We start from the raw sequence: 26,354 nt of genomic DNA on the forward strand, positions 1-26,354 counted from the left end.
AAACACACAAACTCATAGTAAAGTATAGAAATGTGATTTTTGCATAAAAACTAATAAAAATATAATAAAAAGTAACTAAAACATATTAAAAACTATGTAAAAACATGCCAAAAAGGGTATAAATTATCCGCTCATCACAAGCACATCTCTCTTCATGAGCAATTAGACCAAGGAATTGGCTAATTATCAAGATTTGAGAGATTGAATCACCAAGGGATTGGGGTTCAATCAATCATGATTGCCAAGAGGTCAATGAGTTGCATGATTGAAGATGAGATGAGCTGAATTTTCATCTTCCACATTCTTTATAGCTTTCTTTTACATTTTGCTATTCCCCATTCCCATTTACAATTCAGTCATTTATGTTTCTGTTCTTTACATTCTTGCTATTTACTTCTCTGCACTTTATTGCTTTCTTTTATTTTTGAGCCATTTACAATTCTGCTGTTTAAGTCTCTGCACTCATTATCCTTACATTGGTTAGCTTAACTAAATTCACCCATTGATTAAAATTTCTCAATTCTACCAATCTCTGTGGATCCGATCCTACTCCATTGTGGGTTATTACTTGACGATAATTTTGGTGCACTTTCCAAAGAATGGATTCATTTTATATGGGGAGTGAATTCCGGCCATCAAGTTTTATGGCGACGTTGCCGGGGATTAGTTTGAAATTGACAATGACTAAATTGATGGATATTTAGATTAAGCAATTTATATTTACTTTGTTCAGTCTTTTAATTTCTGTTCTTGCTTTTTAGCATTTGAATTTCAATTCATTCCTTCTTGCCATTTTTCTTACACTAATCTACTAACTGTTTGATTAACTGCACCAATCAAACTAACCATAAGTCTCAACAAGAAGAAATCCTTCATTTGTCTTTTGCTTGTTGTTTCTTGGATGTATGACAGGTAGAAGAGGAGAGACTTCATCCTCTTTTGATAGTGAACCTAAAAGAACCTTCTTGAGACTAAGGAGGGAAGCAAGAGGGAAAGGAGTAGTTGGAGAAGAAGTAGTAAAGGAGAGTCTGGACGTTACTATGGATGAAAAGTTACATAACCATGTTGGGGAAGGTGCTGGTAACCATGTGGTACAAGAGAGAAGAGTCTTGGGTTCCTACATCAACCCAAACCAAGAAACTTTGGTAGCATCATTCTCAAACCAACCATCCATGCCAATAATTTTGAGCTAAAACCCCAACTCATCACCCTGGTTCAAAACAACTAGTCATATGGAGGAAGTGCAGAAGAAGACCCCAACCAACATCTAACTACATTTTTGAGGCTTTATGATACAGTAAAGGCTAATGGTGTCCATCCGGACACCTATAAACTGCTACTGTTTCCTTTTTTTCTCATAGATAAAGCATCAAAGTGGTTGGAATCATTCCCTAAAGAGAGTCTGACAACTTAGGAGGATGTTGTAAACAAGTTCCTAGAAAGATTCTACCCTCCTCAAAGGGTCAATAGGCTGAGAGCAGAGGTTCAAACATTCAGGAAACAAGATGGGGATACCCTTTATGAAGCATGGGAAAGGTATAAAGATTTGACAAGGAAGTGCCTGGTGCGCAGAAATTGTGATTACACTTTAATTATGTAAAATTCATCGCTCTTTCTTTCCCTGGTAATGGCGCCAAAAACATGATGCCAATACCATGGTTCATCCTATCCTCTCAGTGAAAATGGTCAACGCACCCTGTCACGGCACGGCTATTCATCTGTCGGTTCTCGATCATGCTGGAATAGGATTTACTATCCTTTTGCGTCTGTCACTACGCCCAGCAATCGCGAGTTTGAAGCTCGTCACAGTCATTCAATCATTGAATCCTACTCGGAATACCACAGACAAGGTTTAGACTTTCTGAATTCTCTTGAATGCCGCCATCATTCTAGCTTACACCACGAAGATTCCGATTAAGAGATCTAAGAGATACTCATTCAGTCGAAGGTAGAACGGAAGTGGTTGTCAGGCACGCGTTCATAGGGAATGATGATGATTGTCACGTTCATCACATTCAGGTTGAAGAGCAAATGAATATCTTAGAAGCGAAATAAGATGAATTGAATAGAAAACAGTAGTACTTTGCATTAATCTTTGAGGAACAGCAGAGCTCCACACCTTAATCTATGGAGTGTAGAAACTCTACCGTTAAAAATACATAAGTGAAAGGTCCAGGCATGGCCGAATGGCCAGCCCCTCTGATCTCAGAACCAGGCGTCCAAAGATGATCCTAAGATCCTAAGATGATCAAAAGATGTCTAATATAATAGTAAAAGGTCCTATTTATAATAAACTAGCTACTAGAGTTTACAGAAGTAAGTAATTGATGCATAAATCCACTTCCGGGGCCCACTTGGTGTGTGCTTGGGCTGAGCTTTAACTTTCCACGTGCAGAGGTCATTTGTGGAGTTGAACGCCAGGTTTTGATCCATTTCTAGTGTTCAACTCTGGTTTTTGATCCCTTTCTGGCGCTGAACTCCAGAATTGGGCAGAGAGCTGGCGTTGAACGCCAGTTTGCGTCATCTAAACTTGGGCAAAGTATGGACTATTATACATTGCTGGAAATCCCTGGATGTCTACTTTCCAACGCAATTGGAAGCGTGCCATTTCGAGTTCTGTAGCTCCAGAAAATTCACTTTGAGTGCAGGGAGGTCAGAATCCAATAGCATCAGCAGTCCTTCTTCAACCTCTGAATCTGATTTTTGCTCAATCCCTCAATTTCAGCCAGAAAATACCTGAAATCACAGAAAAACACACAAACTCATAGTAAAGTCCAGAAATGTGAATTTAACATAAAAACTAATGAAAACATCCCTCAAAGTAACTAGATTCTACTAAAAACATACTAAAAACAATGCCAAAAAGCGTATAAATTATCCGCTCATCACAACACCAAACTTAAATTGTTGCTTGTCCCCAAGCAAGTGAAAATCAAATAGGATAAAAAGAAGAGAATATACTATAAATTCCAAACTATCAATGAAACATAGCTTCAATCATATGAGCGGGACTTATAGCTTTTTGCCTCTTGAATAGTTTTGGCATCTCACTTTATCCATTGAGGTTCAGAATGATTGGCATCTATAGGAACTCAGAGTTCAGATAGTGTTATTGATTCTCCTATTTCAGTATGATGATTCTTGAACACAGCTATTTTATGAGTCTTGGCCGTGGCCCTAAGCACTTTGTTTTCCAGTATTACCACCGGATACATAAATGCCACAGACACATAATTGGGTGAACCTTTTTAGATTGTGACTCAGCTTTGCTAAAGTCCCCAATTAGAGGTGTCCAGGGTTCTTAAGCACACTCTTTTTTTGCTTTGGACCTTGACTTTAACCGCTCAGTCTCAAGTTTTCACTTGACACCTACACGCCACAAGCACATGGTTAGGGACAACTTGGTTTAGCCGCTTAGACCAGGATTTTATTCCTTTAGGCCCTCCTATCCACTGATGCTCAAAGCCTTGGGATCCTTTTTATTTGCCCTTGCCTCTTGGTTTTAAGGGTTATTGGCTTTTTTTTTTTTGCTTGCTTTTTTCTTTTTCTTTCTATATATATTTTTTTCGCCTATTTTTTGTTTTTTTTTTTCTGCAAGCTTTGTTCTTTGCTGCTTTTTCTTGCTTCAAGAATCATTTTTATGATTTTTCAGATTATCAAATAACATGTCTCCTAGTCATCATTCTTTCAAGAGCCAACATATTTAACATTCTTAAACAACAACTTCAAAAGACATATGCACTGTTCAAGCATACATTCAGAAAACAAGAAGCATTGTCACCACATCAATATAATTAAGCTAAGTTCAAGGATAAATTCGAAACTCATGTACTTCTTGTTCTTTTGAATTAAAACATTTTTCATTTAAGAGAGGTGATGGATTCATAGGACATTCATAACTTTAAGGCATAGTTACTAACTACTAATGATCATATAATGAAGACACAAACATGGATAAGCACTTAACATAGAAAACGAAAAACAGAAGAAATAAGAACAAGGAATGAATCCACCTTAGTGATGGTGGCATTTCCTTCTTGAGGAACCAATGATGTCCTTGAGCTCTTCTATGTCTCTTCCTTGTCTTTGTTGCTCCTCCCTCATTGCTTTTTGATCTTCTCTGATTTCATGGAGCATGATGGAGTGCTCTTGATGTTCCACCCTTAATTGTCCCATGTTGGCACTTAATTCTCCTAGGGAGGTGTTGATTTGCTCCCAATAGTTTTGTGGAGGAAAATGCATTTGAGGCATCTCCGGATCTCATGGTGATGAGCTTCCTGCGCCTCTTGAGCTCCATGAATGGGCTCTCTTGCTTGCTCCATCTTTTTCTTAGTGATGGGCTTCTCTTCCTTAATAGGGATATCTCCTTCTATGAAAGCTCCAACTGAGTAACATAGATGGCAGATAAGATGAGGAAAAGCTAGCCTTGCCATGGGGGATGACTTTTCGGCTATTTTGTAAAGTTCATTAGAGATGACTTCATGAACTTCTATTTCCTCTCCAATCATGATGCTATGAATCATGATGGCCCGATCCACAGTGACTTCAGATCGGTTGCTAGTGGGAATGATTGAGCATTGAATGAACTCCAACCATCCTCTAGCCACAGGCTTGAGGTCTAATCTTCTTAGTTGAACCGGCTTGCCTTTGGAGTCAATCTTCCATTGAGCTCCTTCCACACATATGTCCATAAGGACTTGGTCCAACCTTTGATTAAAGTTGACCCTTCTAGTGTAGGGGCGTTCATCTCCTTGCATCATGGGCAAGTTAAACGCCAACCTCACATTCTCCGGACTAAAATCTAAGTATTTCCCCCGAACCATTGTAACATAGTTCTTTGGATCCGGGTTCTTACTTTGATCATGGTTCTTGGTGATCCATGCATTGGCATAGAACTCTTGAACCATTTAGGATGCCGACTTGTTGGATGGGATTTGTTAGAACTTCCCAACCTCTTCTTTGAATTTCATGTCGGATCTCCGGATACTATTCTTTTGAGTTTGAAAGGGACCTCGGGGATCACCTTCTTTTTGGCCACAACATCATAGAAGTGGTCTTGATGGGCTTTGGAGATGAACCTTTCCATCTCCTATGACTCGGAGGTGGAAGCTTTTGTCTTCCCTTTCCCCTTTCTAGAGGATTCTCCGGTCTTAGGTGCCATCAATGGTAATGGAAAAACAAAAAGCTTATGCTTTTACCACACCAAACTTAGAATATTGCTCGCCCTCGAGCAAATAAAAGAAAGAATAGAGGAAGAAGAAGAAAATATGGAGAAGAGGGGTGAAGTGTGTTTCGGCCAAGTAGAGAGGAGAGGGTTGTGTTGTGTGAAAATGAGGAAGAATGGAGGGCTATATATAGGGGAGGGAGGGGGGTTAAGTTTTGGCCATGTAGGGTGGGTTTGGGTGGGAAATTAATTTTGAATTTTGAAGGAAGGTGGAGTTTATGAGGTAGGTTTATGGGGAAGAGTGGATGGATGTGAGTGGTGAAGAGGTGATGGGGAAGAGGGTTTGAGGTGATTGGTGAAGGGTTTTGGGGAAGAGTGTTTATGGGATTGTGTGAAAGAGGGGTGAGAAGAAGTGAGTGGAGGTATGTGGGGATCCTGTGGGGTCCACAGATCCTGAGATGATCCTGTGGGGTCCACAGATCCTGAGGTGTTCAAGGATTTACAACCTTGCACCAAATTAGGCATGTAAAATGCCCTTGCACACAACTCTGGGTGTTCAGCGCCAGGTTGGTGCCCATTTTGGGCGTTCAACGCCCATTTTCTGGCCATTTCTGGCGTTGAACGCCAGAACCATGCTTGTTCTGGGCGTTCAGCGCCAGCTCCTCTCCAGGGTGCATTTCTGGCGTTCAGCGCCCAGATGATGCCCATTTTGGGCGTTCAGCGCCCAGATACTGTCCATTTTGGGCGTTCAGCGCCAGAACCATGCTCTGTTCTGGCGTTGAACGCCAGGCAAATGCTTCCTCCAGGGTGTGATTTTTCTTCTGCTGTTTTTGATTCCGTTTTCAATTTTTATATTTACGTTGTGACTCCACATGATTATGAACCTATAAAGACATATGACTAGGAAAAATATAGTTAGATAAAAATTGGGTTGCCTCCCAACAAGCGCTTCTTTAATGTCAATAGCTTCACAGTGGGCTCTCATGGAGCCTCACAGATGTTCAGAGCATTGTTGAGACTCTCCAATCACTAAACTTAGAGTTTGGATATGGGAGTTCAACACCAAACTTAGAGTTTGGTTGTGGCCTCCCAACACCAAAATTAGAGTTTGACTGTGGGGGCTCTGGTTAACTCTGTTTTGAGAGAAGCTTTTTATGCTTCCTCTTCATGGATGCAGAGAGAGATCCTTGAGTTGTAAACACAAGGTTATCCTCATTCAATTGAAGGATTAATTCTCCTCTGTCCACATCAATCACAGCTCTTGCTGTGGCTAGGAAAGGTCTTCCTAGGATGATGGATTCATCCTCTTCCTTTCCAATATCCAAGACTATGAAATCAGCAGGGATGTAAAGGCCTTCAACCTTTACTAACACGTCCTCTACTTGTCCATAAGCCTATTTTCTTGAATTGTCTGCCATCTCTAATGAGATTTTAGCAGCTTGCACCCCATAGATTCCCAGTTTCTCTATTACAGAGAGGGGCATGAGGTTTATTCCTGAACCAAGGTCACACAGAGCCTTAAAGATCATGGTGCCTATGGTACAAGGTATTATGAACTTTCCAGGATCCTGTCTCTTCTGAGGCAATGTCAGTTGATCCAGATCACTTAGTTCATTGATGAACAAGGGAGGTTCATCTTCCCAAGTTTCAATACCAAATAATTTGGCATTTAGCTTCATGATTGCACCAAGAAACTTGGCAGCTTGCTCTTCAGTAACATCCTCATTCTCTTCAGAAGAGGAATACTCATCAGAGCTCATGAATGGCATAAGGAGGTTCAATGGAATCTCTATGGTCTCTAGATGAGCCTCAGAGTCCTTTGGTTTCTCAGAGGGAAGCTCCTTATTGATCACTGGACGTCCCAGGAGGTCTTCCTCCTTGGGATTCACGTTCTCCTCTCCCTCATTGGGTTCGGCCATGATGCTTATGTCAATGGCCTTGCACTCTCCTTTCGGATTCTCTTCTGTATTGCTTGGGAGAGTACTAGGAGGGATTTCAGTGATCCTTTTACTCAGTTGGCCCACTTGTGCTTCCAAATTTCTAATGGAAGACCTTGTTTCATTCATGAAACTTGCAGTGGCTTTAGATAGATCAGAGACTAAGTTTGCTAAGCTAGATGGATTCTGCATAGTATAGTTTTTCTGTAACTAAGTTTGCTAAGTGATATAATACCCCGGCCTGTCTGCATAGTATAGTTTTTCTGTAATTCAATAATTAAGATGCTTGATTATTCACAACACTACACTTTTCAAACTTGCGTGCACTCAAGATTTCAAAAAAAAAAGGGGCACCACATGATAGTTCTTTGAAAAGAAGGATTGAGGAATTAAACATTTTTGAGGCAAGCAAAAGATTAGGAGAAGTGGTGGTTCTGGTTGTATAATTATGTATTGAGGTTGCATGCTTATGAAAACTTGCATGGGAGTTCATAGGCAGGACATAGAGTTCAAAGAAGTATTGTGGAGATTCTTAAACATTTATTGATCCAAGAAGCAGCAAACAAAAGAAAGAAAACACAAAAATGAAAGAACATGGCCCAAGGCTCTGAGCATCAATTACTAGGCAGAAAAGAAAGAAGAAACAAAAACTCAAAGAGTTGTTATCCTAGTAAATGCTTGTGGTCGAATTGTGTCAAAGAGAGAGGCTTGAGCAAGTAAATCCTTAGGGGTGCTTTAACACCTAATACCTTAAAACCAACTGGTTTAGGAGTATTGATTGAAAGCTTATCTAAAGAGCCGCTTTGAGACATGACACTTAGAGTCAAGGCCAAGACATAGAAATCATAAGCTGCTTCAAGGTGATTACATATAAAGAGATCTCCATGATACGATTTGGATGAAAGTTCTAAGACCTAAGACTTCCAAGATGTAGGGACTAGTAAGCACTGAAGCCCTTGCATGAGCATATAATTTAGAGTTCACCCCACTGTCACTTAATCACTTCACTCACAGGATAGTACATGTAATTCCTCAAATCCATTCTAATTGAAAGAACCCTTGAGCATAATTCTTTTCTTGCTTGGGGACAAGCAAGTTTTAAGTTTGGTGTGGTGATGACAAGTCATCTTAGCCTAGTTTCACTAGCCTTTTTCTTTAATTTTAGTAGGTTTTATGCACTTTCTTGCATTCTAAGTAAGTAATTTGGAATGAAAATGCATGACTTCCTTAAACTAAACAACCACCATGTAATTAATGCTAAATCATGAGGTTTAAGCTAAATTTAATTGAATTTTAATGATTTATAAACCTTGTGAATTTAGTGATACTTTGATTGGTTGTTTTAATTGCTTGTAGGTGAAGAAAGAAGAAAAGAAGAAAAGCGTGGCACAAGAAACGTGCCCAAGGAAGCCACAAGCGTGTCCAAAGGAAGCAAGAAGCGTGTCCAAAGGAAAGAGAAAGCATGTCCAAAGGGAAGAAAAAGCATAGCCACAATGAGGAAGAAGGAAAGCTAAGTTGATAAAATAAACTGAGCTTCACAAGGAATGAAAGGAGAAGGCAAGGTACAAAGCTAAGTTAAAATAGTTAACTGAGCACTAAAGAATGCAAGGAAATGGTACAAAGCTCAGTTAACTTAGTTAACTTTATCGGGGGCTCTCAAGAATTAATTCAAAGCAAAATTCCAAGGAATGAAGCCACCAAGTTTCGAACTCATGACCCAAGGGAAGCAAGGAACGCTCCTTGCAAGGAAAACAAGACGCCACCAAGGAAAGTGATGAGATATTTTGATGAGAAACGAATTTCTACCAAAACACCCAAAACTAACCGGCAAGTGTACCGGGTCGTATCAAGTAATAAAAACTCACGGAAGTGAGGTCGATCCCACAGGGATTGAAGGATTGAGCAATTTTAGTTTAGTGGTTGATTTAGTCAAGCGAATCAAGTGTTGGTTGGGTGATTTGTGATTTGCAGAATGTAAATTGCATGAAATTAAAGAGAGCGGGAAAGTAAATTGCTGAAACTTAAAGGACAAGAAATTAAATGACAGAAACTTAAAGTGCAAGAAATGTAAATTGCAGAATCTTAAAGTGCAAGAAATGTAAATTGCTTGAAAAGTAAAGGGGATTGGGATGAGGATTTGCAGAATTTAAACAAGGGAAAACTAAATTGCATCAAACAGAAGAGGAAAAGGGAGTTGGGATTGAACCGGATCTTATAACAGCAAAGTAAATGAACAATGAAAGCATTAAACAGAGAATTGAAATGAGAATTTAGATCTCAGGACCCAGAGACTAGAAAACCAAGTCTAGATCTCAATGCCTTCCTAGATCCCACAAGAACAATAGCAAGGAAATTGTAAATTGCAAAGAAAAGAGATGAAGATCAAGTAACAGAAACAGAAATGCTAATTCAATTAACAGTAAAGGAAACAGAGAGATCCAAGATTGAGATTGAAACAGAATTTCTTCAATTCTCCAATCCAAGATCCAAGACAAAAGTCAAATGAAATTGAAAGCAATGAAAGCAAGAAATTAAAGTTCACTCAAGTTCAAAAGCTCTTCGAAAACTATTATGAAAATTCTAAAAGGAAAGCTCTAAAAGAAAACTCTCCCCCAAAAAGCTCTCTAAACAAATTGAATTCTATCCTATTTATACACTTTCCAAAATGATCTTCAAGCCTTGAGTTGGGCCTTTGTTCTTGGTGGAATTGGGTTGAAAGAGGCCTTGGTTGATTGCTCTTGAAGATTGAAGAAGAACCGAAGTGAACCAATTGAACCGGAAATGGAGTTAGCCAACGTTGGTCTTCAACGTTAGGGTCAAAGTTAGGGGTCTAACTTTGACCCTAACTTTTCATATCAGCAAACCACATTCTTCTGGTTTAGACGTTGGCGCCAACGTTAGGGGTCTAACTTTGACCCTAACGTTGGCCTTGCTTGGTGTGATTGGTGCCAACGTTAGCCTCCACGTTAGGGGGCTAACGTTGGCGCAAACGTTGCCTACTCCCCCATTGTGATTTAAGTGCCAACGTTAGCCTCCAAGTTAGGGGGCTAACGTTGGCGCAAACGTTGGTAGCCCAGGGAGAAACTCTCAAGTTCCAACGTTAGCCTCCAAGTTAGGGGGCTAACGTTGGAGCTAACGTTGGCTACTTCCAAAGAGTGATTCATATGCCCAACGTTAGCCTCCAAGTTAGGGGGCTAACGTTGGGGCTAACTTCATGCAACCCGGTTCAATTTTCACTTATTCCATTGTCCTCTCTTCACTCCTAGCCATTCCTCTTTGCTTCAACCTTTCTCCAAGCCTTCTTCACCTATCATTGATCAACCAAACTAATCAAAGTTTTGCTCAAAATCATGAGGTATTCAATCTTCCACAATATGCAACAAATATAGTTCAAAACCTCATGAAATGGCATGAATTCACATATGGTTGGTTCAATCAAGGGAAACATGAAAATCTACTCAATTAGCTTGCTTGTAGCTTAAGAAAGTGCATAATTCTAATGAAAACAAAAGAAAAAGACTAGCTAAAATGGGCTAGGATGACTTGTCATCACAACACCAAACTTAAAGCTTGCTTGTCCCCAAGCAAGAAATAGATTTATGCTCCAAGGTTCTTTCAATTAAGATGGATTGAGGAACACTTGTAAAGTGCAGTGAGTGAAGTGATCAAGTATCAGTGGGATAAATTCTAAATCATATGCTCATGCAAGGGCTTCAGTGCTCACTAGTCCTTACATATTGGGAGTCGTAGGTCTTAGGATTTTCATCCAAATGGTGTCATGGAGATCTCTTTATATGTAGTCACCTTGAAGCAGCTTATAGTTTATGTGCTTTGGCCTCGACTCTAAGTATCATGTCTCAAGGCGGCTCTTTAGATAAGCTTTCAATCAATACTCCTAAACCAGTTGGTTTTAAGGTATTAGGTGTTGAAGCACCCCTGAGGATTTACTTGCTCAAGCCTCTTTCCTTGACACACTTCAACCACAAGCATTTACTAGGATAATAACTCTTTGAGTTTTTGTTTCTTTCTTTCTTTTTCTGCCTAGTAATTGATGCTCAGAGCCTTGGGCCATATTTCTTTTGTTTTTGTATTTTCTTTTCTTTCTTTTTTTTTTTTTTTTTTTGTTTGCTGCTTCTTGGATCAATAAATTTTTGAGAATCTCCACAAAACTTCTTTGAACTTCATGTCCCGCCTATGAGCTCCCATGCAAGTTTTCACAAGCATGCAACCTCAATACAAAATCATATAACCAGAACCACCACTTTTCCTAATCTTTTGCTTGCCTCAAAATTGTTTAATTCCTCAATCTTTCTTTTCAAAGAACTTTCATGTGATGCATTTCTTGAAACTGGAGTGCAAACAAGTTTTGAAGATAAGAATGTTGTGAATGATCAGACACCTTGCTTATTGAATTATAAAGAAAGACTATGCTATGCAGGCAGGGGAAAATAAAAAAAAAGAGAAACTATGCTATGCAGATAGGCAGGGCAGATCAGAATACAATTCAACTTTCAATTACAGCAATATTTGATGCAAAACAATGACTTAACAATACAACCTGTTGAAGTTTACTTGCTTTCCTTCTTCTCATCATCATCATTGCTGTCTTCTAGATTCATCTTTTGTTTCTTTGGTTGATGATGCTTTAATCCTTCCAACAGCTTGTATGGACCTCTGCAATGATATTGAAAGTTGCTTGTTCCCCAAGCACTTGGAAATAATGGTTAATCTGCATGATTTATTTGTGGGCTTTTTGAACTTACTTTGGTGTGGGAACACCAAACTTAGTACCTTGCCAATGCATCGGATTAACCATGTGTGATAATTTCTTTTTTTTTTTTTCTTTTTCAAAAGTAAAAGAACTGGAAACTAAGAAAAACAGTAAAATGGCTAACTAGTTCATCCAGTATGCTTGAAGCCTACATTATGCAAGAAGTGAGAATGTGTTTTATAATGGGATTTTGGTGAAACACTAAACTTAAAATCCTGCATTCTCCTTTAGATTGTTTTGGTGTGCAACACCAAAATTAGCTTCTTGCATTATAGATAAAACTAATTAACCTTTTTATTAAAATAGTTATGAACAGAAAACTACCTCGGGTTGGGTTGCCTCCCAACAAGCGCTCTTTTATTGTCACTAGCTTGACATCCTTCATCCTCTGATCATGGAAGTTGAGGTCTCTGTTGCCTTTGGTTTCCTCCTCTTATCGTAGGCTTTTCCTTGTTTTCCATAACTGCTTTCCCTTTCAACTCAGCAGCTTTTTCATTGTTCTTTGAGTCATCTTCATTGGCTCTTAGGGATATATTTCCCTCTCTCTCACCCAGTTTAGCAGGGTTTTGAACCATTTGTTCCATGTACCTTTCAATTCTCTTGAGATATGCCTCCTGGTTTTTCCTTATGTCCTCCTGTTCTATTAATGTCATTTCTTGAATTTTCATAAGCCTTTCCATCATCATTTCTAGAACATAGAGTTTTTGGAAGTTCAGGACTGGTTGTGACTGTGTTAATTGTGGTGATTGATGGAAGTCATTTTGGGCAGGTGGTGGGGTAGGATAAGATTGGAGGTGTGTATATTGGGGTGGTGTGTAGTGATTTTTGTTGGTATGGTGATGTTTTTGCAGGTTTGGGAAGTTGGGGTTATTATAGTTGAAGTCCCTTTGTTCCTGATACTGAGATTCCCTCATTCTTAAATAAGAATGTGGTTTCCATGGTGGAAATTGTGTATTCACTGTGGCTGAATGTAGAGAATCAATTTGTCTGGCTATTGATTCCAATTGCTGCTGTGTTTGCTGGTGTAGCTGCTTGTTTTGATCCATGATTGCTCTCACTCCTTCAAGATTCATTACTCCCTTTTCTGAAATTGCATTCCGTGGCGTCTCAAATGAGTGTTGGTTATTGGCTCTTTTGTTACTGAACTCTGCAGTTCCTTGGATGGTTGCTGTTGCCTTGAGTAGGCCATCTGAGAAGTAATCTACTGCTTTTCTTGTTTCGGAGGTTAATCCTTCATAGAATGCTCGAAAATCTACCTTGTCATTTGATTTCTTGTATCTCTCCCATGCTTTGAACAGTGGTTCTTCCTCTCTTTGTATGAATGGATGTACTCCTTCTTTCATCTTGATGTTTTGTTGGGGTGAGGAAAATTTGGCTAGAAACTTGGCAACCAATTCATCCCAACTAGTTATACTTCCTTGAGGAAAGGTTTCAAGCCATTGTGCCGCTTCATCCTTCAGTGAGAAGGGAAATAACATGAGCTTAATGGTATCATGGTCTACACCATTGAGATTGACAGCCCCACATGTTTTCAGAAAAATGGATAGGTGCTGTTTAGAGTCCTCCAAGGGATTTCCACCATAGGAACAATTGTTCTCTATTAGTGTAATGAGTTGTGGCTTCATGTTGTGATGTTCTTCTTTCTCAGAAACTTCTTCTCCCCTGTGACATATAAATCAATCAATAGAAAACACAGTGATTCTCTTGAAAATTGGACGTAGCCGGTTGAGACAAAACTTCAAACAGTTAGTAGGTTAGTCAAAAATTAAAGAAAAAGTGCTTGATCTAGATCACCACCTCACTTAATCATTGTCAATCTAATCAATCCCCGGCAACGGCGCCAAAAACTTGATGAGATATTTTGATGAGAAACGAATTTCTACCAAAACACCCAAAACTAACCGGCAAGTGTACCGGGTCGTATCAAGTAATAAAAACTCACGGAAGTGAGGTCGATCCCACAGGGATTGAAGGATTGAGCAATTTTAGTTTAGTGGTTGATTTAGTCAAGCGAATCAAGTGTTGGTTGGGTGATTTGTGATTTGCAGAATGTAAATTGCATGAAATTAAAGAGAGCGGGAAAGTAAATTGCTGAAACTTAAAGGACAAGAAATTAAATGACAGAAACTTAAAGTGCAAGAAATGTAAATTGCAGAATCTTAAAGTGCAAGAAATGTAAATTGCTTGAAAAGTAAAGGGGATTGGGATGAGGATTTGCAGAATTTAAACAAGGGAAAACTAAATTGCATCAAACAGAAGAGGAAAAGGGAGTTGGGATTGAACCGGATCTTATAACAGCAAAGTAAATGAACAATGAAAGCATTAAACAGAGAATTGAAATGAGAATTTAGATCTCAGGACCCAGAGACTAGAAAACCAAGTCTAGATCTCAATGCCTTCCTAGATCCCACAAGAACAATAGCAAGGAAATTGTAAATTGCAAAGAAAAGAGATGAAGATCAAGTAACAGAAACAGAAATGCTAATTCAATTAACAGTAAAGGAAACAGAGAGATCCAAGATTGAGATTGAAACAGAATTTCTTCAATTCTCCAATCCAAGATCCAAGACAAAAGTCAAATGAAATTGAAAGCAATGAAAGCAAGAAATTAAAGTTCACTCAAGTTCAAAAGCTCTTCGAAAACTATTATGAAAATTCTAAAAGGAAAGCTCTAAAAGAAAACTCTCCCCCAAAAAGCTCTCTAAACAAATTGAATTCTATCCTATTTATACACTTTCCAAAATGATCTTCAAGCCTTGAGTTGGGCCTTTGTTCTTGGTGGAATTGGGTTGAAAGAGGCCTTGGTTGATTGCTCTTGAAGATTGAAGAAGAACCGAAGTGAACCAATTGAACCGGAAATGGAGTTAGCCAACGTTGGTCTTCAACGTTAGGGTCAAAGTTAGGGGTCTAACTTTGACCCTAACTTTTCATATCAGCAAACCACATTCTTCTGGTTTAGACGTTGGCGCCAACGTTAGGGGTCTAACTTTGACCCTAACGTTGGCCTTGCTTGGTGTGATTGGTGCCAACGTTAGCCTCCACGTTAGGGGGCTAACGTTGGCGCAAACGTTGCCTACTCCCCCATTGTGATTTAAGTGCCAACGTTAGCCTCCAAGTTAGGGGGCTAACGTTGGCGCAAACGTTGGTAGCCCAGGGAGAAACTCTCAAGTTCCAACGTTAGCCTCCAAGTTAGGGGGCTAACGTTGGAGCTAACGTTGGCTACTTCCAAAGAGTGATTCATATGCCCAACGTTAGCCTCCAAGTTAGGGGGCTAACGTTGGGGCTAACTTCATGCAACCCGGTTCAATTTTCACTTATTCCATTGTCCTCTCTTCACTCCTAGCCATTCCTCTTTGCTTCAACCTTTCTCCAAGCCTTCTTCACCTATCATTGATCAACCAAACTAATCAAAGTTTTGCTCAAAATCATGAGGTATTCAATCTTCCACAATATGCAACAAATATAGTTCAAAACCTCATGAAATGGCATGAATTCACATATGGTTGGTTCAATCAAGGGAAACATGAAAATCTACTCAATTAGCTTGCTTGTAGCTTAAGAAAGTGCATAATTCTAATGAAAACAAAAGAAAAAGACTAGCTAAAATGGGCTAGGATGACTTGTCATCAGAAAGCACAGTTGGTTTTTCCAACTGAGCATTACTCTCCCCAAGCCTTCCACTCTTTGGCACAACAAATGCTCACAAGGGAGCTTGTCATGCACACCATGACACGGTCAAGCTTCCACATTTTGGCGCACAAAATTGGCACACAACCAAGGCTGGACGCGCATCAAATGACACGGGCAGCACACTTGAAAGCTAAGTTGGGTTTTCCAACTGAGCTTTCCCCTGGGAGATGCAACTTGGGCTGAAAATGAAATTAAAACTCCAACTTAATTCATTTCTTCACCAAATCAAAAGCCCATCCAAATTCCAAAATCCAAGAATAGAAAGTGTATAAATAGGAGTTAGTTTGATGTAATTAGGAGAGCTAGATTTTACTTTGAATTCTTCCTTTTGAATGGTCATTTTCATTTTTGAGCTTTTTAACTTTTGAATTTAGATTTCTGAGAACTTGGAAGGAGAATTGCTCTCTCTTCTTCTTGGTTCTTGCTTGAGCACTCTTTCATTTTTCTTGCTTTGGATCTTGGGTGGAGAATTGAAGAACTTCTGTTTCAATCAAACCTTGAGATCTTGTTTAATTTTTCTGCACAATTGAATTTCAGTTTCCATTTACTGCTTCATCTCCTACTCCTTCTGCAATTTACTTTTCAGTTTCTTTTACAATTATTCTTGTTGGATCAAGGAAGGATTTGAGATCTAGACTTGTTATCTAGTCTCTTCCACCCCTGAGATCTTCAACCTCTTTTACTTTGCTGCAAATTAAGCACTGCCTTTCTGTCTTTACAATTCTCAAAGCAATTTTACTCTTCTGTTAGAGATCCATTCCAATTCAATTTATCTATTGCTTTGCTGTTTATTGCAATTTATTCTTGCTTGTTTAATTTCTGCAATCCCCATTCCCAATTCCTTTTATGATTCAAGCAATTTACATTTCTTGCACTTTAAGCTTCAGTTATTTACATTTCTTGCAATCTAAGTTTCTGCAATTTACCTTACTTGCTCTTTAAGATTCAGCACAATTATTTTCCTACTCTTTCATTTACTGCAATTTCCCCTTCCCCCTTTACTTTCCATGCAATTTAGCTTCTGCAAATCACAAATCATTCAACCAAATCTTGATTTGCTTGACTAAATCAACCACTAAACTAAAATTGCTCAATCCTTCAATCCCTGTGGGATCGACCTCACTCATGTGAGTTATTATTACTTGATGCGACCCGGTACACTTGCCGGTGAGTTTTGTGTTGGATCGTTTTCCACACATCAGGCATTCAAAGTATCAACTTCAAGAACTCCCTTCTTCATAGGCGTCCCATTACTCAGGATTCCTCTCAGAAGTGTACATGAACTGGTTATTAGCAACTATGTCAATGAGTTCTTGAGCTTCTGTACGCGTTTTCTTTAGGTGAATGGATCCACCTGCAGAAGTATCCAATGACATCTTAGCTAATTCAGATAAACCATCATAGAATATATCCAGGATGGTCCATTCTGAAAGCATGTCAGAAGGACACTTTTTGGTCAACTGTTTGTATCTTTCCCAAGCTTCATAGAGGGATTCACCATCTTTTTGTTTGAAGGTTTGAACATCCACTCTAAGCTTGCTCAGCTTTTGAGGAGGAAAGAACTTGGCTAAGAAAGCCGTGACCAGCTTATCCCAAGAGTTCAGGCTGTCTTTGGGTTGAGAGTCCAACCATATTTTAGCTCTGTCTCTTACAGCAAAAGGGAAAAGCATGAGCCTGTAGACTTCAGGATCTACTCTATTAGTCTTAACAGTATCAAATATCTGCAAGAATTCAGTTAAGAACTGAAAAGGATCTTTAGATGGAAGTCCATGAAACTTGCAGTTCTGCTGCATCAGAGAAACTAATTGAGGTTTCAGCTCAAAGTTGTTTGCTCCAATGGCAGGAATGGAGATGCTTCTTCCATGTAAATTGGAATTAGGTGCAGTAAAGTCACCAAGCATCCTCCTTGCATTATTATTATTTTCGGCTGCCATCTCCTCTTCCTGTTCGAAAATTTCTGAAAGGTTATCTCTGGATTGTTGTAATTTAGCTTCTCTTAATTTTCTCTTCAGAGTCTTTTCAGGTTCTGGATCTGCTTCAACAAGAATGTTCTTGTCCTTGCTCCTGCTCATATGACAAAGAAGAGGGCACAGAGAAAATAATAATAATAATATGGATCCTTTATATCACAGTATAGAGGTCCTTGTGTTAGTAGAAGAAAAGAAGAAGAAAATCTGAACTCAGAGAGAGAGAGGGGGTTCGGATTTTTGGTGATGTGAGGAAGAGATGTTAGTAGATGAATAAATAAATAGAAGGAGATGAGGGAGAAGGATTTTCGAAAATAATTTTTGAAAAAGAGTTAGTGATTTTCGAAAATAGTTTTGAAAAAGGTTAGTAGTTTTTCGAAAATTCAAATAAAAAAATATAATTAGTTACTTAAAAAGAAATTTTGAAAAAGAGGGAGATATTTTCGAAAATTAGAGAGAGAGAGTTAGTTAGGTAGTTTTGAAAAAGGTAAGAAGCAAACAAAAAGTTAGTTAGTTAGTTGAAACAAATTTTGAAAAGATAAGAGGTTAGGAAGTTAGAAAAGATATTTTGAAATCAAATTTTTTAAAAAGATAAGATAAGAAGATATTTTTGAAAAGATATGATTGAAATTAGTTTTGAAAAATATTTGATTTTTAAAATCACAATTAATGACTTGATTCATAAGAAATCACAAGATATGATTCTAGAACTTAAAGTTTGAATCTTTCTTAACAAGTAAGTAACAAACTTAAAATTTTTTAATCAAAACATTAATTGTTATTGTTATTTTTGAAAATTTGATACAAAAATAAGAAAAAGATTTTTGAAAAATATTTTTAAAATTTTCAAAAATAATTAAGAAAAATGAAAAAGATTTGATTTTTGAAAAAGATTTTGAAAAAGATAAGATTTTCAAATTGAAAATTTGATTTGACTCATAAGAAACAACTTGATTTTTTAAAAATTTTTGAAAAAGTCAACTCAATTTTCGAATTTGATGAGAGAAAAAAAGGAAAGATTTTTTTTTTAATTTTTGAATTTTGAATGATGAGAGAGAAAAACATGAAAATGATGCAATGCATGAGATTTTTAGATCAAAACAATGAATGCATGCAAGAATGCTATGACTGTCAAGATGAACACCAAGAACACTATGAAGATCATGATGAACATCAAGAACATATTTTTGAAAAATTTTTAATGCAAGGAAAACATGCAAGACACCAAACTTAGAATTCTTTAATTCTTAGACACTAAAAATTCAAGAATGCATATGAAAAACAAGAAAAGACACAAAACATGCAAATGCGAAGATCAAACAAGAAGACTTACCAAGAACAACTTGAAGATCATGAAGAACACTATGAATGCATGAGAATTTTCGAAAAAATGCAAGATGCACATGCAATTGACACCAAACTTATAACATGACTCAAGACTCAAACAAGAAACAGAAAAATATTTTTGATTTTTATGATTTTCTAATTTTTTGGATTTTTATTTTAAAATTTTCGAAAATTATTTTGAAAAAGAAAAGAAAAAAAAATAAGGATTCCAAAATTTTTAATATGAATTTCAGGAATCTTGCCATGTTAGTCTAAAGCTTCAGTCCAGGAATTAGACATGGCTCACAAGCCAGCCAAGCTTTCAATGAAAGCTCCGGTCCAAAACACTAGACATGGCCAATGGCCAGCCAAGCTTCAGCAAACATAGATACCTCTCATGTATACAACAGCTGATATTTCATCCAACTTCATATACTTATGAGTGGAGGCCTCAGTCCAAAAGAATTTAGACATGGCTTTACAGCCAGCCAGGCTTCACATGCTTCATGAAACACTGGAATTCATTCTTTAAAAATTTTGAATAAAATCTTTTTTTGAAAACATTTTTATTTTAAAAAGTTTTTTTTTCGAAAACAAAGGAAAAATTTTTGAAAGAATTTTTTTTGAAAAATTTTTGAAAAGAAAACAAAAAGAAAATTACCTAATCTGAGCAACGAGATGAACCGTCAGTTGTCCAAACACGAACAATCCCCGGCAACGGTGCCAAAAACTTGGTGCGCAGAAATTGTGATTACACTTTAATTATGTAAAATTCATCGCTCTTTCTTTCCCTGGTAATGGCGCCAAAAACATGATGCCAATACCATGGTTCACAACTTCGCACAACTAACCAGCAAGTGCACTGGGTCGTCCAAGTAATACCTTACGTGAGTAAGGGTCGAATCCCACGGAGATTGTTGGTATGAAGCAAGCTATGGTTACCTTGTAAATCTCAGTCAGGCGGATATAAAATAGTAATGGGGTTTTCGAAATTAATAAAATAGGGATAGAAATACTTATGTAATTCACTGGTGAGAATTTCAGATAAGCGAATAGAGATGCTTTCGTTCCTCTGAACCTCTGCTTTCCTGCTATCTTCATCCAATCAGTCTTACTCCTTTCCATGGCTGGCTTTATGTGATACATCACCACTGTCAATGGCTACTTTCGGTCTTCTCTCGGAAAAATGATCCAAATTCCCTGTCACGGCACGGCTAATCGTATGGTGGCATCACCCTTGTCAATGGTTTCATCCTATCCTCTCAGTGAAAATGGTCAACGCACCCTGTCACGGCACGGCTATTCATCTGTCGGTTCTCGATCATGCTAGAATAGGATTTACTATCCTTTTGCGTCTGTCACTACGCCCAGCAATCGCGAGTTTGAAGCTCGTCACAGTCATTCAATCATTGAATCCTACTCGGAATACCACAGACAAGGTTTAGACTTTCTAGATTCTCTTGAATGCCGCCATCATTCTAGCTTACACCACGAAGATTCTGATTAAGAGATCTAAGAGATACTCATTCAGTCGAAGGTAGAACGGAAGTGGTTGTCAGGCACGCGTTCATAGGGAATGATGATGATTGTCACGTTCATCACATTCAGGTTGAAGAGCAAATGAATATCTTAGAAGCGAAATAAGATGAATTGAATAGAAAACAGTAGTACTTTGCATTGATCTTTGAGGAACAGCAGAGCTCCACACCTTAATCTATGGAGTGTAGAAACTCTACCGTTAAAAATACATAAATGAAAGGTCCAGGCATGGCCGAATGGCCAGCCCCTCTGATCTCAGAACCAGGCGTCCAAAGATGATCCTAAGATCCTAAGATGATCAAAAGATGTCTAATACAATAGTAAAAGGTGCAATTTATAATAAACTAGCTACTAGGGTTTACAGAAGTAAGTAATTGATGCATAAATCCACTTCCGGGGCCCACTTGGTGTGTGCTTGGGCTGAGCTTTAACTTTCCACGTGCAGAGGTCATTTGTGGAGTTGAACGCCAGGTTTTGATCCATTTCTGGTGTTCAACTCTGGTTTTTGATCCCTTTCTGGCGTTGAACTCCAGAATTGGGCAGAGAGCTGGCGTTGAACGCCTGTTTGCGTCATCTAAACTTGGGCACAGTATGGACTATTATACATTGCTGGAAATCCCTGGATGTCTACTTTCTAACGCAATTGGAAGCGCGCCATTTCGAGTTCTGTAGCTCCAGAAAATCCACTTTGAGTGCAGTGAGGTCAGAATCCAACAACATCAGCAGTCCTTCTTCAACCTCTGAATCTGATTTTTGCTCAAGTCCCTCAATTTCAGCCAGAAAATACCTGAAATCACAGAAAAACACACAAACTCATAGTAAAGTCCATAAATGTGAATTTAACATAAAAACTAATGAAAACATCCCTCAAAGTAACTAGATTCTACTAAAAACATACTAAAAACAATGCCAAAAACCGTATAAATTATCCGCTCATCAGTGCCCTCCTGATATGTTTAATGAGTGGGTGCAATTGCACATCTTCTATGAGGGGTTATCATATAAGTGAAAAAAGGCCCTAGACCATTCTTCTGGAGTTTCCTTCAACAAGAAAAAGACCATTAAAAAGCCATAGACATCATAGAAACTGTGGCCAGCAATGAGTATTTCTATGCCTCTGACAGAACTTAAAAGAGATGAGTAATGGAGCTCAATTCCATGCATATTCTGTTAGCTCAAAACAAGATGATCATAGCTCAACTAGCAGCCTTGACCAAGCAAATAGAGAAGAACCAAGTCTCAGCTGTTCAAGCTTAAGCACCTCCATAAGAGGAAGAGAATCCAGTAGTTGAAGATGAATGTGAGCAAGCCAACTACCTGAAAAATTTCTCTTGACCACCATATGATCCCAATGCCAAGACATACAACCCAGGTTGGAAGAACCACCCAAATTTTGGGTGGAGAAACCAACAGAACCACAATCAAGACCACAAACCATACCACTCTAACCAATATAACAACCACAACTCCAACAATCACTCAAACAATAGACCTTACCATAACTCACAAAATGCACCATACCACCCCACTAACAACCATACAATAACTACCCTCAAGATGCATCATCCTTAATCATGCAACCATGTGATATCAGCAGCAACTTTGCAAGATTGGAGGCTGCTATAGCACAACTAACAGAGACCGTTTCCACGGTTTCAGAGACACAAGCGCAAGCCGACAAAAAGATAGATGCAATCCAAGAGGAGGTCAGATCCAACATAAGAAATCAATGGGCAGCAATTTCTAAATTGGAAGCACTATTTGGGAGCTTTTCTAAACAAGTACCAATGCCCACACATACATTCCCTAGTGACACCATGGTCAACCCAATAGGGGAATGCAAGGCCATCACATTAAGAAGTGGGAAGGTAGTGGATGAAGTACCCCCAAGCCAAGGCAAGCAAGAAGAGGACGTTGCAACTGAGCCTAAAATTAAGAAGGAAGAAGAGATTCCTGCACCATCTCCACCAAAGCAAGTCCTAAAGTCTTATGTACCAAAAGCACCCTATCCACAAAGGTTGAGGAAGGATGGAAGGACAGCCAATTTTCTAGGTTCCTAGAGATTTTTAAGAAGCTCCAAATTAACATACCATTTGCTGAGGCATTAGAGCAAATGCTACTCTATGCCAAATTCATAAAGGAGCTCATGACAAGGAAGAGAAACTAGGGTGAAAAGGAAACCATAGTGCTTACAAAGGAATGTAGTTCCATCATACAAAAGAAGCTTCCCCAATAGATGAAAGATCCTGGAAGCTTCCAAATTCCTTGCATCATAGGGGATATCAACATTGAGAAAGCATTGTGTGATTTGGGAGCTAGCATCAACCTCATGTCCTTAGCCATGATGAAAAGAATGAGGATAGAAGAGGCTATACCTACTAGAATGGCCCTTCAATTAGCTGATAGGACATTCAAATTCCCTCATGGGGTGGTAGAAGATTTGTTGGTAAAAGTAGGAGAGTTTATCTTTCCAGCTGATTTTGTTGTGCTTGACATGGAGGAAGAGGCTAACACATCAATCATCCTAGGAAGGCCATTCCTAGCTACTGTGGGAGCTATAATTGATGTTCAAAAGGGAGAGTTAGTCTTGAGACTGCATGAAGAGAGAATGGTGTTTAATATTTTCAAAGAAATGAGCTACCCAAAGGAATCCATTGGTGAATGCATGATGATGGACACAATGGAAAAAAGATAGTTCAAGGAGTTTTGGAAAAAGAACAAGGTAAATAAGCTATGGAGCTAGAGCAACAAGCATCAGGTGGATAACTACCACAAGAAACCATGGAAGATTCAATCATGTTGAACCACACAAGTAACAAGGAAGTAGAGGCACCAAAACTAGAATTGAAACCCTACCTCCAACCTTGAAGTATGCCTACTTGGGTGACAACAGCATATACCCAGCAATCATCAATTCAAACTTGAGTGAGGAACAAGAAGAGGAGCTTATACATGTGCTGAAGCAGCACAAGGATGCTGTAGGATTGACACTTGCAGATCTGAAGGGGATTAGTCCTTCAATGTGTATGCATAAAATTCTCCTTGAGGAAGGTGCCAAATCCTCAAGACAGCAACAAAGAAGGCTAAACTCAACAATGAATGAAGTGGTCCAAAAAGAATTGTTGAAGTTATGGCAAGCAGAGGTGATCTACCCAATCTCAGACAGCCCTTGGGTAAGCCCAGTGTAAGTAGTCCCTAAGAAGGGAGGAATCACTATTGTACCAAATGATAAGAATGAATTGATACCAACAAGAACAGTGACTGGCTGGCGCATGTGCATAGATTATACGAAGCTCAATGAAGCCACCAGGAGGGACTACTTTCCTTTGCCTTTCATGGACCAGATGCTAAAAAGACTTACCGGACATGAATATTACTGCTTCTTGGACAGATACTCTGGCTACAACCAAATAGTTGTAGACCCCAAAGACCAAGAGAAGACCTCCTTTACTTGTCCTTACGGTGTCTTTGCTTATAGGAAAATGCCCTTTGGATTGTGCAATGCACCTGCAACATTCCAAAGGTGCATGCTCTCCATATTTTCTGACATGATTGAAAGATTTATTGAAGTATTTATGGATAACTTTTCTATATTTGGTGATTCATATTCTAAGTGCTTGCACCACCTTGCCTTGGTGCTAAAGAGATGCCAGGAAATCAACCTAGTTTTAAACTGGGAAAAGTGTCACTTTATGATCACAGAAGGGGTGGTTCTTTGTCACAAAATTTCTAAGAAAGGCATAGAGGTGGACAAGGCCAAGGTGGAAGTAATTGAAAAATTGCCCCCACCTTCCAATGTCAAAGAAATTAGAAGTTTCCTAGGACTTGCTGGATTTTATAAAAGGTTTATTAGAGATTTTTCAAAGATTGCCATACCTCTAAGTAAGTTACTTGTCTCTAATGTACCTTTTATATTTGATAGAGAATGCATGTTAGCCTTTGATGACCTTGAAAACAAACTTTCCTCTGCACCTATCATAGCACCACCTAGCTGGGATTTACCCTTTGGACTTATGTGTGATGCATCAGACTTTGCTATTGGTGCTGTTTTAAGACAGAGGAGGGATAAGTTGGTGCATGTTATTTATTATGCTAGCAAAGTTCTCAATGAGAATCAAGGGAACTGCACCACTACAGAGAAGGAACTTCGTACTATAGTTTTTGCATTTGATAAGTTTAGATCATATCTTATTGGTTCTAAAGTCATTGTGTTTACTGACCATACAGCCCTCAAATATTTGCTTACCAAACAAGAGTCCATGCCTAAATTAATAAGGTGGATCTTGCTACTCCAAGAATTCAATATTGAAATCAAGGATAGAAGTGGAGCAGAGAACAAGGTGTCTGACCACTTATCAAGAATCCCACAAGAAGAAGATGAAGCATACCAACTTGCAGTGAATGAGAGCTTTCCTGATGAGCAGTTGATGATGATCCAATAAGCTCCCTAATTTGCAGATATAGCCAATTTCAAAGCTATTGGAGAACTACCCACCAACATCAACAAGCACATAAGGAGAAAGCTGCTCCAAGAATCAAAGGTTGTTGAGTCCCATGGTTAAAAAGTTTAAAATTCTGAATTTCTGTTAGTAGTTTGATAGTAGTTGCAGTAATTGTTGCTTTAATTTCCTTAGGTTTTGAAGTATTTTGTTTATGAGTCCGTTACTTCTATGCTTTAAATTTGAAGAAAGAAAATGCAATGTTGTTCAAATTTCATTAGCATCAATAAAAAGTAGTTTGTTTTCATATGAGTCAATGGTGAGTTGTTGCAAAAACAAGAGTAAATAGACTAAGACCAAATAAGAACATTCAGAACCAAGAGGTAAGGAACTAAGTATAGAACCTTGAATGAATTTGAAAGAAAATAAGTCATAATGAACAATTAGACTTAGAAGATTTGACAAGTAGATGCTAAGGATGACTCTTGAATATCCATAGAATCATGAAGTAGTAAGCAAAAGACCGAAGGCTCTGAGCATCAACTACTAGGATAAAAGAAAGAAACAAATAGCTCAAAAGATCCTAAGATCCTAGTAGATGCTTGTGGTGAAGATGTGTCAAGAAGAGAGACCTGGGCAAGTAAATTCTTAGGGGTGTCTCAACACCTAGTACCCTAAAACCAACTGGTTTGGGAGTGCTAATTGAAAGCCTAATCTAAAGGGTCGTCTTGAAGACAAAACACTTAGAGTCGTGGCCAATTGAAAAGAGAAATGAAAATAAAAAGGAACAATTCTTACTACTTCAAGGTGACAATCAATAGAAAGGGCCCCTATGGCAAATACTTGAAAGAATCCTCAAGAGTCTAGGAATTCATTATAACATAAGAACAATAAGATTCATGGATGAGTTAACACTTAACCCTTATCCATGGCAATGAATGCATTTCCTTAAGGTCAGGTCTCAATCCATCTAAGAATAACTCAATCCATGGGCGTGCCACTTGAACTTGTGGGCGTGGCATGCCGGTTCACTAATACAGAAGGGGACACACACTGCGCGTACCACTTGGTATCGAAGGCATGACACGCCAACTCTACCCCAACACTTGGGCGTGCCACGTGAGGACTTGGGCGTGGCGCGCCAGGCTTGAAGGAGTCACACCAACATGGGCATGCCACTTGAACACCAAGGTGTGGCACGCCAGTACAAGTTTCCAAAGGAGGAGGTGAAGGTCCAAACACTTGGGCGTGCCACTTGGTATTGAAGGCGTGGCACGCCAGCTATCATCCTTGACTTGGGCGTGCCACTTGAGTCTCAGGCATGGCACGCTATCTATAATATTTGACTTGGGCGTGCCACTTGATGTCGAAGGCATGGCACGCCAGCTTCAGCAAATAAAGAAGAAGAAGACTGGGCGTGCCACTTGAATGCCGGGCGTGGCACGCCAGCTACTGGAACAAGGAACCATGCACATCATACATGGGCATGGCACGCCCCCTACTGGGCGTGGCACGCCAGTT

At 38.9% G+C, this 26,354-nt stretch overlaps 1 non-coding gene across 1 annotated transcript; it reads left to right on the forward strand.

The window, feature by feature from the left end:
• Nucleotides 1-16,992: 16,992 nt before the first annotated feature.
• On the forward strand, nucleotides 16,993-17,100 carry LOC148564794 (small nucleolar RNA R71). Its single transcript, XR_015883980.1, has one exon. It is a non-coding gene; the product is annotated as a small nucleolar RNA R71 (small nucleolar RNA).
• The last annotated feature ends 9,254 nt before the right edge of the window (nucleotides 17,101-26,354 follow it).

The sequence above is a fragment of the Arachis ipaensis genome, chromosome B5 (assembly GCF_059453495.1).
Source record: "Arachis ipaensis isolate K30076 ecotype BB chromosome B5, ASM5945349v1, whole genome shotgun sequence".
Lineage (NCBI taxonomy): Eukaryota > Viridiplantae > Streptophyta > Magnoliopsida > Fabales > Fabaceae > Arachis > Arachis ipaensis.